Source organism: Peromyscus leucopus, chromosome 1 (genome assembly GCF_004664715.2).
Source record: "Peromyscus leucopus breed LL Stock chromosome 1, UCI_PerLeu_2.1, whole genome shotgun sequence".
Lineage (NCBI taxonomy): Eukaryota > Metazoa > Chordata > Mammalia > Rodentia > Cricetidae > Peromyscus > Peromyscus leucopus.
In genome coordinates this window covers 139,578,551-139,592,371 of record NC_051063.1, presented here as the reverse complement: position 1 = coordinate 139,592,371, position 13,821 = coordinate 139,578,551, and positions in this window count along the sequence as shown.

The window sequence follows — 13,821 nt, the reverse complement described above, 5'->3', positions numbered from 1 at the left end:
TTGAAAAACAGACTCTAGGAATTTGAATTCTAAATCATTGAAGAAGGCAGTAAGGGCACCATAGGAGGAAGGCAGGGAGTCTGCGGCAGTGTTGACAGCCAGAGGTGTGTTGCGAACAAAATTTCCTGTCCTGAGTCTCTCCCAAAACATCACACAGACATTGGATTGGTTTAATGCAGTCTTGTTCAGAAGCAGAGGATTATGGGTTGGAGGTTTGTTTTATTGGGCTCTGATTAGTGTGACACATTGGAACTACAAGAAGCCTTGACAGCGGTTCCAATGCAGTGTTGAGCTCATTTTAATTAGGACAGATGAAAAGGCTGAACATCCCCAAGGGTCTACTAGAACTCCAAACTCTCTTCATAATGAGCTGGAGAGATGGCTCAGTGAACTGGTTTGTTTGTTTGGTTGGTTTCATTTTTCAAGACAGGGTTTCTCTGTGTAATAGTCCCGGATGCCCTGGGACTCACTTTGTATATCAGTCTGGCCTCAAACTCATGTGGAGATCCACCTGCCTCTGCCCCCTAAGTGCTGAAAAGGAAGGTGTGCACCACATCCAGCTAGACTCTTCATTCTTAAGACAACTTCATGAGTTGTCACCCACTGGTCCCCAAAATTATTATGCCAGCTTGTCCGCTCCAGGACAGAGAAGTGAGGGGCTCTGTTGAGGCCACCTTGCCACCCTAAAGGTAATTGAAAGCCCTCCATGTCAACCTTCAAGCTCTGTCCGTTGCCTCAGTGGGCCTGGGTCCTAGCTGTCATCCTTGACCTTGTTTAACACACACACACACACACACACACACACACACACACACACACACACACCTGTGATAGGGTGCACACCCATGTCCACTTACAGAGGAGGTTGTCCAGGTCTCCCACACTGTCACTCTCCACCTGATTCCCTTGAGACAGTGTCTCTCACTGAACCTGAAGCCAGGCTGGTGGCGAGCAATCCCCAACGATGTGTCTCTGCAGCGCTCCCCACATTGTTGGAGTTACAGGAATGTATGGCCACACCCAGCTTTTTTGTGTGGGTACTTGGGACTCAATCTCAGGTCCTCCTGCTCCTCATACTAATTAAGCCATCTTCCCAGGTCTTTATTTTTGTATCTTAGAGGCAGTGTCTTACTGTAGCCCAGACTGACCCACAACTCCCTTTCTAGCCCAGGGTGACTTTGAACTGAGGAAGATCCTCCCACCTCTACCTCCTAAGTGAGCCAACATGCCTGATCCTTCACCTTATTGAAACTAAAAAAAGACATTTTTTTTAAACAATTCTAAATCATCTAAGACGGGAAATAGACAAAACCAACATTACAATGCTATTGAACTGATTTTTAAATGTATTCAATTTTTATAGAACGTATGTAACAAAACTGACCATTTCGACTCTTTGAGTAAGCGTATGGCTCACTGGTACTGAGCGTGCTCACATGGGATATAACCATCGCCTCATCCACCTCCTCAGTTCTTCACTGCAGTTAAGGATGAAGCCAGAGAGAGGGCTGCTGTTTTCAAGTCTGGAAAGGGAAGTCTATTATACAAGAACTGAGCGAAGTCAGGCATGTGTCTGAGCCCCAGGGAGGCTTCACCAAAGGCTGGGGGGATGAGGAGGCTGCAGCTCTGCTTTCGGGGACAGCCCGTGCCGGGCTGAAGAAGTCCAGTGCCAGAATGGAGACAGCAGGCAGGGGGCCAGGCTTGCCCTAAACCCGGCACTTATCACCCTCAACTCGTTCTGTGTTTGGAGGCCCAAACAGTAATAGAGTCATAATTGCTTTAATCTAAAGTCACGTGGATTGGGGTGTGGCTCAGTGGGTAGGGTGGTTGCCCAGCATGCATGAGGCCCTGGGTTCAATCTCCAGTGTTACATAAACCAGGCATGGTAGCCCAGGTTTGTAATCCCAGCACTCAGACCACTGTGAGTTCAAGGCCAGGCTGGATACAGAGTGGGAACGCCAGCAGTGGGCACTGTGTGGAAATCCTGCTTGACGACTCACACAGTCACCAACATCTGCCTGAGGAGGAGTATGGAGAGACCTCCACCAAGGTGAAACTTGGGCTTGTGGGTTTGGATGAAGAAAGAAGCTTCATGGAGAGCCAAAGAGAAGTAGAGTTGGATTTTATAAGAAACAGGAAGAAAGGTCATGCAAAAAGCACAAAAAGACATGGCGGCTGCGCCATGAGTGTGGGTTTTCCAGGGGAAGAGGTACACCTAAGTGTCTTTATAGTGGAGTACGCAGGACTTTGATAGCTGGAAACTCACAACTCTAAAGTTGCTAAGAAAAGCTCCCCCTCTTTTTTTTTTTTTTTTGTTTTTTGTTTTTTGAGACCGGGTTTCACTGTGTAGTCCTGTCCTGGAACTCACTCTGTAGACCAGGCACAGAGATCCACCTGCCTCTGCCTCCCAAATGCTGGGATTAAAGGTGTGCGCCACCACTGCCCAGCTCCTACCCCTTCCTTTTAACATTGCCCAAAGAGTGTAGTTTGTACCTAAGTTACAGAATTTCCTTAGTAAAAGTTGTACGGTGGATTTATGGGAGGCCTTGTCTGAGTTTGGGAGAGAGAGGAGTGCCCAAGGGCATCTGTCATTTGGCCCTAAGTAAGCCTGGTTTATGTATAGCTCTTTATAGCCTTGATTGACTTGTTGGGGGGTGTATCCTCTCCTGCTAAGTGAGCACTGAAGTTCCTGCCTCTCTCAGCAGAAGTCAGATCTACTTCTAGGATTCAAGGCATCCTCTGTCTCCCAAGATTCCCTTCCAGTATCACCAAAATTCCCTGGCCTTCTACCCTGCCTCAAGACCCTACCTGGAGCTGGTGCAATGGCTCGCTGGGTAAGATCTTACCATGAAAGCCTGATGACTTGAATCTGATGCCCCTCTAACCGGTGGTGGAAGGGAGAGAACCAGCTCCTGAAAGTTATTCTCTGACCTCCAAGGCACGCACGCACATGCATACACACACACACACACACATCAGGCACACAATAATAATATATTCGATTGAAAAAAATTTAAAGATCCTTTGCAAAATCCAAAACAGAACAATAAAAGTAAACACATTAGGTATATAAGGTGAACATTTATTTTTTAAAATGTATTTATGTTTATGCATATGCACATTTTGTCTACATGTATGCATGTGTATCACAGTCATGCTTGTTGCCCTTTGAGCCAAAAGAAAGTATTGGCTTCTTTTGAACTGGAGTTACAGATAGTTGTGAGCAGCCATATGGGTGCTGGGAGTTGAACCTGGGTCCTCTGCATAATAGCAAGTGTCCCTCACCACCAAGACATCTCTCTAGCCTCCTCGCCTTTTTTCCCTTGGGACATGCTTTAATGTCCAGGCTTGCCTCCAACTCATTACAGAGCCCAAAATAACCTTGACTTTTTGATTTACTTAATTTTAAAAATACACATGTGTAAAGGTTATGTGCATATGAGTGCAGGTACCTGTGGAGGCCAGAGACATCAGATCCCACAGAGCTGTAGTTACAGGAGGTCATGAGCCATCTGACCATATGACCTGGGTACCGGGAATCAGACTTGGGTCCTCTGGAAGAACAATACACAGTATGTATTCTTAAGCACTGAGCTATGTCCAGCCCTGAGATTGAACATCTGATCCTCTTTAGTCCACCTCCAGAGAGACACATCCAGCTTGATGCAGTACAGGGGACCAAACCCAGGACTTTGCACATGCTAGGCAAACATTCTTCCAACTGAACCTCTGATCCAGCTAAGGAGCCAAGTTTTTTTAAAAACCGCAGACTCCAGTGGCTTGGACAGATGAAGGTGTTAGGAATCCACATCTAGCAACATTTCACTTGTACAATCAAAGTGGTGGATGGATGGGCATTTGCTGCATAACTATTAACTTTTCAGTCTCTCACAGCTAACTGTTGAGGTACAGAGAACTAATGGCTTTGTATCCATAACTTTCAACTGACTTTTTTTTTTTCTCAACTTACTTTTCTTGTAGGGAGAGCAGGCACACGTGGTCTCACTGTTAAATAGGCTTCTGCTCTATGATGGCAGACAGCGCTTAGGGGCTGGGCTGTCTCTGGAAGAATGTTGTCTGTGTGCCCCACCCCCACCCCATTGTCATGTCCGTGTGTCCTCCTGGTTGTGCCCACACACACACCCCAAGACCCCTGAGCCTGGCAGCCACGAGAGGCACCTCACACAAAGCGAGGCAGAAGCCAGCTCTGCGCTGTGGCTCTCCTGAGAAGAAGGCTGCTTTCAGCAGCACCAGCTCTGATGTCAGGGATTAAGCTGCTGCCGCCGACATGGTTTGACTCCACTGACAGCCAGACAGGTGAGATCCAGACAGCCTCTGTCCTCACACTTTCCACTTTGCTCTAGATTATAAAGCCGGGCCTCCAGCTGCGTGAGTCACAGGGCTGGCTGGTCCCTGGGACTAAAGCAAAGGTCTTCTTGGAAAAGATGACGGTGGCATCTTTGGCTAAGGATGATGGAAAAAGCTCACCGGGCTGTCACTGCTGCCACCGCTGATCAGTTGAGCCGCCTTCTGGAGGCTTTTTTTTTCCCCTGAGCTGCCTCAGGAAATTCTCTTTTGACTGCAGTCCCTAAGAGGAAAGGCCAGCAGTCATAGATGCTTTGCTGGCCTGAGGAGGGTGTGCCCAAACTCACCTCCCCCATCCTACATGACATAAGAGATCTTAGAGAGAGGTATGTGAGGCTGCTGCAGAGATGAGAGCAGATGGATTTGGTTCGGCTTCAGATCTGAAACAATCTGAACAGCCGACGGGTGGGGGGTGGAGGTGTAGGGTGGGGGTGGGGCGGGGGGAACGACATGATGACAGTACAATGCAGTTCCATCAACTGTACACATCACTGTAACCAAAAAAAAAAAAATGTTCAGCCCCTTAAGGAAAGCATGCCTAGGTATTGATGAAGAATAATCTACAAGCTGTACTGTTCGTTAGGAATAAAAAAAATGAAGATCAAAGCAGCGTGCTTAGTAGCTGCCCATTTGTGTGCTTGAAAATACATATTTATGGTTATGTATGTATGCAAGAATATTTTTGTTTGGATATACAAGAAAGAGGCTGGTTCAGGGTATGAGGATTAGGGCAGCATGAGATAGAGAAACGCAAGCAGGTTTTTGGGGAGATGCTTCAGTTGGTAAAGTGCCTCCCACAAAAGCACGAGGACCCGAGTTTGAGTCCTACAACCCACATAAAAAGTTGAGTGTGCTGAAACCCACTTGTAATCCCAGCCTTGGTTAAGGGGGGGGGGGCAGAGCTCTGGTGCTCAGTGGCCCAACACCCTGGCCTAATGGATGAGCCCCAGTCTCTCAGTGAGAGACTGTCTCAAAAAAACAAAATTTGGGGCAGATAGACTGTCTCAGTAGATAAAGGTACCCACTGCCAAGCCTCACAACCTGAGGTGAATCCCTGGGACCCACACGGTAGAAGGAGAGAGGGAACCAATTCCTAAATTTTGCCCTCTGACCTTCACATACACACACACACACACTACACACACACACACACACACACACACACACACACACACCCCACATTCACATTCACATGTATTTACACTCATATACACAAACACACACACGTTCATACACACAGACACACACACACTAAATAAATAATGTAATTTATTCTACTAAAAACCAAGAACAAACCACAAAGTGGGTCCCTTGGGATGGCTCAGTAGGTAAGAAGCAGTTGCTGAGCCAGCCCAGTGGCCTGAGCTCAAGCTCCAGAACCAATGGCATGGCTGGCTGCACCTTTAGTCCCAGCACTCAGGAAGCAGAGGCAAGTATGTCTCTGAGTCTGAGAACAACATGGTCTGTATAGACTGAGTTCTGGAACAGCAGGACAGCCAGGGCTACACAGAGAAACCCTGCCTGAAAAGAAGGAGGAGGAGGAGGAGGAGGAGGAGGAGGAGGAGGAGGAGGAGGAGGAGAAGAAGAAGAAGAAGAAGAAGAAGAAGAAGAAGAAGAAGAAGAAGAAGAAGAAGGAAAAGGAAGAAAAAGGCCCAGAACCCACATAAAATCCTGGGCTTCGTGTGGTGCCACATGTCTCTTGCCCAGCACTTAGGAGGCAGAGGCAGGCAGATCTCTAAGTTCAAGGCCAGCGGGATCTGCACAGTAAGTTCCAGACCATCCAGGGCTATGCTGTAAGTACAACCCTGTCAAAAGAGAGTTAATGTGTTCTTGTATTTCTGTAATGTCAGCACGAAAGGAGACAGAGACAGAAGATTCCCCTGAACCGTGTGGGCGGCTTGCAGCACACAGTGAGGCGGAAACAAGAGACACAGACTCAAAAGTGGAAGGAGAGAGAACCAACTCCTCAAAGTTGTTCTCTGATCTCTACATGTGGTCCATGGCACACTTGTGCCTTCACACACACACACACACACACACACACACACACACACACACACACACGTAATAATGATGATTAATAAAAAAATAAAGTCTTTTATAATGTGTATGGCTTCTGAGGAATAACAATGAAAGATGGTCTCTGACCTCCACAAGCATGTACACACATACATAGTTTCACACACACACACACACACACACACACACACACACACACACGCATCTGTGCTCACATAAGCATGCACACACACCCCAAGATGAATGCACACAGACACACACACATACAAATCATACACACCTTGAAATACCAACACTTGGGAGGCAGAGACATGATAATTAGGTGTTCAGTATCATAGCAGTTTGAGGCCAGCCTGGTCTACAAAAAAACACATCCCAACAAGCAAACAGTAACAGGGTTGGTGAGGTAGCCCAATGGATGAAGAACTCACTGCAAAGCCTGAAGACCTGAGTTTAATCTCCAGAACCCACATGGGAGAAGGAGAGAACTCACTCATACAAGCTGTCTTCTGACCTCAACACTTGACCACCGCATGCATGTTCTCCCATTCCCATAAATAAATTAGCAAAAACAAACAAACGAAATATAACCTACAGTATCTAACAACAACAGAAATCCACGTAGAAAACAAGGGGGACTCTCGATGCCATTGCAAGCCCCCTTTTCTGGAGAGCAATTGAGTACCAGGTGGATTCCACACCGAGTCTACAGGGTGTGGAGCAACTTAGACTAGGTAGTAATGACAGGCTGGAGACAGCTGCCAGCCTGGAGTGTCTGCTCTAGAGGCAAACCCTTCCTGCCCATCACAACCATGACTACCACCACGACCATCATGACCACCACCACAACAACCAGTACTACCATCACCACCACCGCCGTTGCTGCCACCACCACCGTTGCCACCACCACCACCACCACTACCACCACCACTACCACCACCACCACCACAATCACAACCACCTCCACAACCATCACCACCACCTGTAGCATGGTCCCCTGGTGCTTTCTATTGGGGCTCTGGCTACGGGGAACACCTGACTCCTGACTTTGTTAGCAACCAGCCCAGGCTGTCTATTCTGGCACCATTACTGTCTATTCAGTAATTTTTATGAGACAGAATAGGTTCATTTTTGAAGCCTTGGTTAGCTCATCCACTGACCTGGACCAGCAGGCTGTGCTTCAGTAACAGGTTCCTGAAAGAGAGGACCCAGAGGACGAAAAAGAAAGAAGGCAGGGAAATTGGGACCAGAAGATTTGCACAAGCTGATTATTGCAAGTCAGTTTATTAAGACATGAAATATATTAGGGTTTTCAGGGGAAATGGGACAGAGTGATGTATTATGTCCCCCAATATACTGTGTCTCCTAATAAAATTGACCTGAGAATCAGAGGAAAAAGTCAGCCACTATATAGAATTCAGGCAATGGTAGCACATGCCTTTAATCCTATCACTTGGCAGGGAGGGATCTGTCTGGATCTCTTTGAATTCAAGGCCACACTGGAAACAGAGCCAGGGATAGTGGCACATGCCTTAAATCCCAACACTAGTTAACCATAGAGGTCTGGAAGTCTGTACAGACAAGAAGTACAGAGCTGGGCAGGAAGAGGAAGTGATATAACTAGACAGAGAGAGCAAATCAGAGGGCAGAACAGCAAGGCATATAGGTATGGGTAGACAGGAAGTAGCTCACTTTTGGAAGCTGCGGAGTTAGTGAGGTGAGGTTAGCTGCGGCTTTCCCTATTTCCTGGATCTCTCAGGTTTTCACTACTATATCTGGCTTGTGTTTTTTATTTAATAAGAAACCGTTTAGAAATTCATCTACAACAGAATCAGCAGAAAGCTAACATACAATTGGATGAAGTCAGCAGGGCAATAATCAAGCAATGTTGCACAAAGGGAACATATAGTATCTCGAGTGTGTCACAGACATAGCACCCAGCAGTGTTGGGACTGATAGTCATAGCTCCTTAAGAAGGGAAGAGTTGGGTTCCCAGCATCTAAAACGGCAGTTCTCCCAAGGCCTAGTCCCTGGCCATTACTGGCTTTGTCAAGCATATTTCTGATTTTAAATAAGGAACTACATTCCTTTCGCATACATCAAGGCCTCAGGAAAGTCTTGGAATGGCCTGGCTCCCAACAACTCAAAAAAGAAGGAGTACAAGGCGTGAGGATGGGAAATGGGGGAAGTAGAGAACAAGGTTACTAAGGGCATGATAAAGCCGTGGTTAAGACTAAACTTTCAAACTGGGAGGCAGTGTCACACGTCTTTAATCCCAGCATTCAGGAGGCAGAGGCAGGCAGATCTCTCTGAGTTCAAGGCCAGCCTAGTCTACAGAATTCCGGGATAGCCCTGACTCCCCTGGAATTTGCTCTGTAGACAAGGCTGGCTTCAAACTCAGAGATCCACCTGCCTCTGCATCCAGACAGCTGGGATTAAAGGCCTGTGCCACCACACCCATGGTGATTGTTTTTAGACTCTAGTCAAAATTGTTTAAAATGTAGTTGCCATGTAACCTCTGGTCATTTGAATAAGAATGATGCCCCCCTTCCCCCAGTCTTACATACTTGAATGCTTGGCTCCTAGTTGGTAGAACTGTTTAGGAAGGATTAGGGGGTGTGGCCTTGTTAGAGGAGGTGTGTCACATCAGGTAGGCTTTGAGGTTTCAAAAGCTCATACCCTTCCTCTTTAGCTCTTTCTGCCTTCTGCTTGTGGGTCAGATGCAAGCCCTCAGCTCTTACTGCTCCAGTGCCGTGCCTGCCTGTATCCTGCGGCGCTCTCTGACATTATGGTCATGAACTGTAACCCTCTAGAACCATTAGGCCCAAATTAAATGCTTCTTTTTATAAGTTGCCTTGGTCGTAGTGTTTTATTGTGACAATAGAAAAGTAAGCAAGAGACAACCCACGCTGGCCTCAGACTCTTGGAGATCCTCCTGCCTGAGTCTCCTGAGTGCCAAAATAACTAGTGCGATCCGTCACACCCAGTGGAAGCAGTTTCTTTTAAACCAAAGGAAGTCGAGGATAAACTCTAATATTAAAAGCAAAGATAAGTTGGTTTTTGCAGGTAGAACTATGAACTATGGTAAATAAGAAGGCTCCTGACTGATAGATAAATATTCCCTTCTTTTTTCTTTTTAATTAATTTTTCCCCTGTGGGGAGGTTCTTTGGGGAGTTGGGGGAGTGTTGTTGTTAGTTTTTGCTCTTTTAGCTTTTTTGAAGGGCCCACCACCCAGCACCCAAATAAATCACACACGAAGGCTAATTCTTAATTATAAATGCCTGGCCTTAGCCTGGTTTGTTTCTTGCCAGCTTTTCTTCACTGAAATTATCCAGTCTGCCTTTTGCCTTTGGGCTTTTTCCTTTCCTTACTTCTGTAATCTCACTTTCACTCTTAGTCCATGGCTGGCTATGTGGTTGGGTGGCTGGCCTCTTCTTTTCTCACTCCTTGATCTCGCTCTTTCTTCCTTTCCTCCCAGATTTCTCCTTCTATTTATCCTCTCTGCCTGCCAGCCCTGCCTATCCTTTCTCCTACCTCACTATTGGCCATTCAGCTCTTTATTAGACCATCGGGTGTTTCAGACAGGCAAAGTAACACAGCTTCACAGAGTTAAGCAGATGTAACATAAACAAAAGTACCACACATTAAAAAATAATATTCTGCCAGGTGGTGGTGGCGCACAAATTTAATCCCAGCACTTGGGAGGCAGAGGCGGGTGGATCTCTGTGAGTTCCAGGCCAGCCTGGTCTATGGAGTGAGTTCTAGGATAGCCAGGGCTACACACAGAGAAACCCTGTCTCAAAAAACAAAATACAAAAAAAAAAAAAAAAAACCCAAAAAATCCTACAACAGGTGAGGGGAAAACATGATCAATATTATATATGAACAATTTATACATTATGTATACATAAAGTGCTTTGCCTGCATGTATGTCATCTGTATACCACGTGAATACAGTGCCCACAAAGGCCAGAAGCAGGTGCTGGACCCACTGGGACTGGGGTTGCAGAAGGTTATGAGCCGCTCTGTGGGTGCTGCGAATTGAATCCGTCCTCTGGAAGAGCCGCCAGTGTTCTTAACTGCTGAGCCACCTCTCTAGCCCTGAAGAGAAAAAAAAAGTTTTCCTAAATGTAACTAAAGGAAATGTGCATGTGCATGTGCGTATAGCATAAGGAAAGGCTGAAGTCAACTGAGCCCAAAGGAAGCAATGGAGACAGTAAGACTAAGAGAAGAAATTAGGGAAATCAAGAATAGCAAAATAACAGAAAATTGAAAAACCCTAGAACTGAACCCTTTTTAAAAATCAATCAAAGTGATAAACTTCTAAAGAAATTTTTTTTGACTGGTTGTGGCAGCACATGACCTTAATCCCAACACTCAGGAGGCAGAGGCAGGTAGATCCTTGTGAGTTTGAGGTCGGCCTGGTCTACATAATGAGCTCCAGGCCAGCCAGGGCAACATACAGAGACCCTGTCTCAGAAAAACAAAACTAATTTTCTCCAGCCTTGCGAAAAGCCTGACAACTGTTCCATCCCTGGAACCTACCAGGTAGGAGGATAGAGTCTCCGATCTACACACACACACACACACTCACACACACTCAGAGGCACACACCATTGACAGTGCACACACAAATGTTTTTAAAAGTCCCTGAAATGCTTCTCATGGCCTTATTTCGTTTGTGTGTGTGTGTGTGTGTGTGTGTGTGTGTGTGTGTGTGTGTGTGCGCTACAGCACACGTGTGTAGGACTGCGAACCACTCTGAGGTGCTGGTTTGCTCATTCTGGTCATCAGGCTCCCCGGCAGCATCTTTACCAGCTGAACCACTTCGCTGGCCCTTTTAAATATTTTCAGTTCCATTTCCTTTCTTCTCTTTTATTGAAAAGTCCACGATGAGTAAATTAGCACAGGGCAAAGTTCATCCAGGTGGAATAGTTTACCCTTAATCTCAGCACTCAGGAGGCTGAGGCAGGAGGATTGCTGAGTTTTAAGCGAGCATGGATTAAGCAGGGGTTCTCAGCCTTCCTAATGCTGCAACCCTTTACTACAGTTCCTCATGCTGTGGTGACCCCCAGCCATAACATTATTTCATTACTATTTTGCTACTGTTAATGAATCGTAATGTAAATATTTTTGGAGACAGAGGTTTGCCAAAGGATTCTCCACCCAAAGGTTGAAAACCATTGGAATACAGTATAAGACTCTGTCTCAAAAGACAGGCAAAGGCAATGGTAGCCTGCGCCTTTAATCCTAGCAACAAGGGAGGTGGATCTCAGTGAGTATGAGACCAGCCTGGTCTACAAATCTCCAGTTCCAGGACAGCCAAGGCTGTTATACAAAGAAGCCCTGTCTCAAAAACAACAACTACAAAAGACAAACAAAACAAAACAAAAACTATCAAAAAGTGACGATTTTAGGGGTGCTAGAGATGGTTCAGCAATTAAGCTCCTAGGCTGCTCTTGCAAAGGATCCAAATTTGGTTCTCAGCACTCAAATCTGGAGGCTGACAACTACTTCTAACTATGAGTGCACACACGTGCGAGCGAGCACACACACACACACACACACACACACACACACACACAAACACACACTCTTAAATATAAAATAAAAATAAACAAAATATGATGATGGGTTTCATGACCTACAATGGGCTCCAAGAATAAGAAATCCTGAACTGGTCCGGTGGTGGTGCACATCTTTAATGTCAGCACTACGGAGGCAGAGTCTGGCAGATCTCTGTGAGTTCAAGACCAGCTGCTTCACAGAGAAACTCTGTCTTGGAAAAACAAAACAAAACAAAAAAAGAAACCTCGGACCACTCCATCCAGCTGCATCCACCCTAGAGAGGAAGAGTCTGTCCCAACTCAGCCCCCAACACTGACAAAACTGAGCATCTCCACTTAACACATTTTATCTCAGACCCAACACTCTACCCCTCAAAAGCAGGGGACTGGTTAAAGGAATCTCTCTTGAATATCACCAATAAAGTTCACTGCACCTGGTGGGGGGTGGGGCGGAGAAGATGGCTATGAACACAGCAGATTGCTCTGCATAATGTGGGTGGGCCTCATCCAAATAGTCAAAAGATTCTCCCTCATTCCCCGCACCCCCCACACCAGGGAAGAGGGAACTCCTGAAATTCGGCTGTGGCCTTCGGATTTGAGCTTGGCTGCTGCCTGGGTCTCCAGCCTGCTAGTTCACCTTACAATTTTGGACTTCTTAGACAATTCCTAAAAATCAATCTCTCTATAAAAAAATCTATACATCCTGTTGATCCCCCCCCCCCCCCCCCGCCCAGGGACCCATTATCGGTCTAACCTAGTTTACTAGTATCACCCAAACCACAGGATTCTAGAAGTTCCTGCTTGACTTCTTAATCACAAACAGCGGTTCTCCAAAGCTCGCTGCTTGGAATTGCCTTCTAGCAAGGTGGTGGACATCAGCTGCAGCCATTACCTGCCTGGGAGTCAGCTGTCAAAACTGTGCTCAACAACGCAGAAGTAAGCCTTTCATTAGCAGAAAAATGCCAGTCGGCTCAAGTGACACGGGATTCTGTCAGCTGCTAAAACTTAATTATGCTTCAAACTACATAAATTTGTTGAAGCAAATACATTTGGAAACACCTGATTTCTATCTTGAACCTTCAGAGGATTCGTTGCAAGAAAGCAAATTACTAATGAGTTAAAAAAAAAAAATTCTTTTAAATTTCTTTACTGCGTCCCCCACAAAGATTAGTGCTTTGAGTGGTTATTTTATTTGCCCGTTCTGCAGGAAAACGGCTGTTTCCTCAATTAACATATCAGAAATGTCTACATTTTCAGAATAAGAGAAAGAAAATCTCCTGGGGGATGAGGGTGCTGGAGACGGCCTAAGTTTTTCTCCTTTATTCGCCTACTATGGAGACAAAAAGCCCTCTCGGGTTTAAGCGTTTCCCCAGCTGAGCTTCAACCAAATCTATCTTGGGCAGTATTTTCATTTCTCCACCCCTCTCTGGAGCCAATCCGAAGGACACAAATAGCCCAGAGCCCCCTGGGAAGGCACTGCGGAGGAACTGCCTTGGTTACAGAGCTTCGCGCAGCTTCCAGGCTCCTCCCGCTCTGGCCAGGACTCCTGCCGGCTGGAAACTCAAGGCTGCGCATTGCGGCTCTGCGGCGCCGGGGACTGCAGGGGTTAACCTGGCTGCAATTCTTTCGTGTGCCACCTGGGCCTGGGCATCTGTGACTCATTGTTTCCGCCCCGAGCAGGCCGAGCTCTGCGTGGTGGTGTCAGTAACCTAGGCAAAGGAAAGTTGTTTTTTTTTCCCCCTTTCAACATAACCAGTTTTCTAAAGCCGAGTATAGAAGCGGGGACGTGGGGTGTTTCTCAAGCCGCAGCCGTAGCCAAGGTTACTTGTTGCCTTTGAGTTGTCCTGCGGGGGACGAAGGTTTAAATTT